We start from the raw sequence: 5,528 nt of genomic DNA, 5'->3' as shown, positions 1-5,528 counted from the left end.
AAATATATTTTATTGATTTTTTACAGAGAGGAAGGGAGAGGGATAGAGAGTTAGAAACATCGAAGAGAGAGAAACATCAATCAGCTGCCTCCTGCACACTCCCTACTGGGTATGTGCCTGCAACCAAGGTACATGCCCTTGACCGGAATCGAACCTGGGACCCTTGAATCTGCAGGTCGATGCTCTATCCACTGAGCCAAACTCTAATCTTGACACTAACCCTAACAACCATAAATCTTAACCCTAACACTAATGCTTAACCCTAACCCTAAACATAAATCCTAACCCTAACACTGACCCTAACCTTAACCCGAACCCTAAACCTTAAACATAAACCCTAACCCTTTCTCCGTTGGTATCAGGGCATCTTCTCCTACACAAATGTCCAGGCCCCGGGCCGGGAGCAGGTCTCAGAGCAGGCCCTCTGGAACGTGGGAGGGTACCGCTCCATCCCCTACGGTGTGTGTAGAGAACCCACTAACACCACACGTGGGTTCGATGCAGAGCGCTCAGAGCAAGTAACGCAGGGCCCAGATCCCCGGAGAGTCACAGCCCCGGGGAGCAGGCGCGAGGAAACCGCTCTGGTAATTCAGCCAGCGCCTTCCTGAGTCCGCACGGGCGGCTCAGCAGGTTTGGGGGCAGCGAGGGGGGAGCATCGATGGAGACCTTTTCCCGGGGCTGCCCGCTCTCCTGGAGCACGTCCTCCCTCCGTCAGGGCCTGGGACGCCTTAGCAGACGGACACGTCCCCTGGGCCTGGACACTCACTGCACTGGCTCCGTGGCTGCCTCCCCAGCTGGCCAGCTCCCGGGTCCTGAGACGCAGACCCCGACGCTTGGGGCCCACGTGCCGCCCTGATTCTGCGACGTCGCCTGACTCCTCTGGAACGAGTTCCCATGAAGGACTCCGCTAAGCAGAGACAGGCCTCTCCGTGGCTGGCCACTGCCCTCCCCTCGTGGCTGCACCGGGGCCGCACGCTCCAGCCATTGGCCAACCGCCACCCCCGGGGAGCAGGAGGAGCGCTGACCGCGGCCGCCCTGTTCAGTATCAAGAAGCCAAACTTTCACAGAAGCTTCCTCCCGCTCCCACCGCCCTCAGCGACCTCCATGCCCACCTCACTGCTGGCCTCTGGCCTCCGGCCCCCACGCAGGCAAAGGACGCCGAGGGGAAGGACAGGGGAAATGCCAATGTCATGACCGCCCCGCACCGAGGGCTGCTCAGGAGCCCCCGGCTTCGGTTTGTGTTGTGAGGAGAACAGAAAGGAGGGAAATGATTTGCTGGCAAAACGTTTCCCTTTGAGAGGAAACGAATGATCCCATGTTTCCCCTCGGATGGAAACTGGACCCCGACTCCAGCCACGGGGAGGGCTCTGCCCCGCTTGGCTGCTCTACGTCGCTGCAGGTCTCTCGATGGGTCTCACTCCCACTCACCCCCAATTTCTTCTTTTTAATATATTTTTAAAATCGATTTCAGAGAGGAAGGGAGAGGGAGAGAGATGGAAACATCAATGAGGAGAGAGCATCATGGACCAGCTGCTTCCTGCACGCCCCACACTGGGGATTGAGCCCACAACCCAGGCCTGTGCTCTGACCGGGAATCGAACCCTGACCTCCCATTCATAGGTCGACCCTCAACCACTGAGCCCAATTTTTTTTTTTTGGTTAATATTTTTGGCTTCGGGACAACACAAGACACAGACAAAATACTTTTTAAATATATTTTCATTGGTGGTAGAAGTACAGCTCTCTCCCATAACCTCCCTGGGCCCCGCCCAGGAATCCACGTGCTCGATACCGTTCAGGTAGGGCTGTGTCCTACTGCGAGAGAGAAACACACAGAGAGAAGCCTGTGAGGGGGAAGGATTTACACTGAAGTCACCTTTTCATTTACTTATGGTTCCGAGGTGTGCGTACGTGTGTGTGCATGTGGGTGCATGTATGTGTGTGCATATGTGTGCACGTGTGTGCATGCATGTGTGCATGCTTGCATGCGTGTGTGTATGCGCGTGTGTGTGTGGAGACCCAAGCAGATGCGGTGAAGGAGGTGGGAGCGCTGTAAGGGTGCCTCCGGTGACCCCTTCCTGTGTCGGCTCATGGCTCCTACGGCTCAGACAGCAACTGAGCAGCTTGTGACAAAAGCAAACGTGGGACCCGCCCGGCGTCAGCTCAGAGCGGCCGCGAGCTCCCTGCGGGCTCCCTGCGGGCTTGTTCTAAATCCCAGGCCGGACGCTGGATTCTCCTTCTCTCGTGGCTGCATGTGACCCCGGTTCTGTGAACAGATCTGAAATAAGATTAAAAAATTAGATCTCAACTTCAGAACTTCGTATCCATTTTATCCAAATGCACATTGAAGGGTTTTTAAAGTTGGTCCAGTATGTGCTGACACCTGTACACCTCCTTTACCTTCAAGCACCAAGCAGCCGGCGCCGCCTCTGCACCGACAGCACTTGCAGAGGAGCGTCATGTACAATTCACGGGGCGCGTTTGCCCTCCTGAGCGGAACGTGACAGGTCAGGAGGCGGGGACACAGCGCAGGCGGCAGGTGGAGGCGCTGCCTCACCCGGTCGGTGAGAAGTCAGCTCTTCCAGGGCCGGAGGCTGCGGGGCGGGGCGGCCAAGGCCATCTCCACGCGCGGGCAGCTGGGCATCGGTCGCCAGAATCCTGCGGTGGGACCGGACCTGCTAACATTAGAGACGAAAACAAACCCCCGAGAATCAACTGGAGAGAAAACGCCACACTGGCCTCTATGCCACGCAGAAGAGCCATGCACAGGGACACGTCAATGCCGAGCTGGGGAGCAAAGGAAATACAAGAACCACTTGCGAGTGGAAAATGTCCCATCTTTACAAGATCGGGGAGTCCATGCCACGCAGCCAGGAGCGCGGGACTCGCGAGGCCCTGTGGCCGGTGCGGCTGGAGGCGTCGCCCCATCAGGGCCGACTGTGCTCCAAGGCGACGGGACAAGCGCAGCCGACACGCACGTCAGCCCAGAAGCGAGGCGGAGAGGCGGCTCCCCCGCTGGGCGGGCAGCAGGCTCTGGGCGTTTTCATTTCCTGCTTAATGTGCTCCTGGGTTTGCTGTCATCGTGTTGGAACAATGAAAACGGGAGAATAACATTTAGAAAAGCCATTGAAGAGGAGTGAAATGATCATGGTTTCCAAACATCAAATGTGTCTGTAATTACTGGAAATGTGGTTTCTTATCAAAGACTCGCCCACTAGCCGGTTCCCGGGAGCAGCAATCATTGCAAAATGCACCTTCGTGAACCCGTGCGTTTCAGGAACACGTCCTGGAGTTCGAACTCAGATGCGCAGACGGGAGCTGCTGCCCTTCCGGAAAGCAGGGAGGAGCGAGGTCTTCGCGGCTGCTGGTGAGGAGGCAAGCGGGGCAGCCAGGGGACCTGCCATTGGCTGAGGAAAGACAGGAAGAACACCCGTCACCGAAACAGAGCCTGGCTCCCTCAACCACAGCAAAATTACGGCTGAACTGCAGAACAACCATCACCCAGAACGGCCTGAACTCTAGCTGAAGAAAGCCCTACCACTAGAGAGTTAAAGAAGCCACACTGAGCCTCAGAGAATCAATAAACCATATCCTCAGGTGAGGATTTAAAGATACGCAAACCCTAAAAGGGGACGTAGACACCATAAAAGAGGACATGGAAACCATAAGAGGGAACATGGAAACCATACATGGGGACGTGGACACCATATATTGGGACATGGACACCATACTTGGGGACGTGGACACCATACATGGGGACGTGGACACCATACATATATGAAAAATTTACTAAGACAAATGCTTATTGTTACAATACATATTTATCTCACTCTATTGCCACCATGTTCTTATATATTTTTATACACTTTTGCTAAATACACTTTTGCTAAATTTTATACACCTTTGCTAAATTTTTCAGGAATAAATACTTTGAGAATAAAATGACCCAAATCCCAATAGTTATTTTTCTTTTAAATTCGGTTTATAAGAAAAAAATATTATAAGTAAAAATGTAAAGCTTAAATTATTTTAAATTACATATTTCTATTTCTATGTAACCAGACTAAAGTTATAATCTTCCTTTTAAAAATTATGTATGTGTTTATATCTATGAGGGTGTATATTTATGTCAAAACTTTCAATGTACTCCAAGTAGTTGAAATTCCTATCTCTGTATGGTATAATATTTTTTCTATGGAGAAATAAAGAAAGTCCACAGTAATGATTATAGTAGACTATGTATTTTTTTATGTCCTTATGGAAATAACTTCAAATGGGTAAACATCAAAGAAAAGAATAGTTTAAAATTTCACAATAGAATGCTGTAAAAAATTAACCAATGCAAATGAATAGTTTTGGAAATGTCTAATTAGGCAAATACCAAAAATATAAACTAACTAATAGTCTAGAACATGCTTAATTATCTATTTCAGTTTAAGATCAATTAGCTATGGATAATTTAACAACAGTTGTTATCATATGTAAAATTTTAAATTAGATGTAGAAGATATACTATCATTCAATTTTGTCTGTGATTTCTTTTCTGAGTTTAATACTGGTGTAAAAGAAGTAATAAATACATTTTCTAAATATATTCTTTTTAAATTTTTATTTATTTAATTTATTGAGGTGACATCTATATATATAAAACACCCTAATATGCCAATAGACGGAACAGTGGAACAACTGAACAACCGGTCGCTATGACATGTGCTGACCACCAGGGGGTGTGCGTGGACCATGGTGGGCGTCAGCAGCAGGCAGCAGAGCACAGAACATCAGGCATTGGCCGCAGCGGGATGGTGGAGCAGGTGAGCGGGGGCACCAGACCAAGGCGGAGCTCCAGTCGCTGTCATCAGGGTGAGCCTCTGGTGGTTACTGAAAATTCTTTGCTCCTGTGCACCGTGGTCCTGCAGGGTGCTCCCACCCACTGCTGGCCCCAATCACTCTGCGAGCTACCGGCCCCGATTGCCCCTCAGGGCTTCTCCACCCCCCTGCTCCTGAGGGGCAATTGGGGCAACAGCTGCCACTCGCACCTGCTGACTACGCTGGCCCCGTTTGCACCCGCTGCTGGTGCAGGCCCCAATCGCTCCGTGCTGTCAGTGGGTGTGAGCAGCGGTGGTGGGACCAGGGCTGCCGGCAGACATGGGACCAGGGGCCACGGCGGGAGGGGCTGGGCAGGGGTGTGGAGGATGGATCGAGACCTGCTCCTGAGCCCACCACAGCCTCTTGGCCCACAGTTCCTTTCAAGGTGCATGAATTCGTGCACTGGGCCCCTAGTTGGTTAATCAAATTATGTAGGTTTCAGGTATATATTCTATAGTACAGAATTTTTATATTGTGCTGTGTGTTCACCACCCCAAGTCAAGTCTCCTTCCATCACCCTCCTTCACCCTCTTCTACCTCCCGCCCCTTTCCCCCTGGTCATCACCTTACTGTGGTCTGTGTCTATGAGGTTCTTTCCTTAATCCCTTCACCTTTTCACCCCGCCCCCCACCCCCCTCCCCTCTGACAGCTGTCAGCCTGTT

The sequence above is a fragment of the Myotis brandtii genome, unplaced genomic scaffold (assembly GCF_000412655.1).
Source record: "Myotis brandtii unplaced genomic scaffold, ASM41265v1 scaffold646, whole genome shotgun sequence".
NCBI classification, from domain to species: Eukaryota; Metazoa; Chordata; class Mammalia; order Chiroptera; family Vespertilionidae; genus Myotis; species Myotis brandtii.
This window is presented reverse-complemented; position numbering follows the sequence as displayed.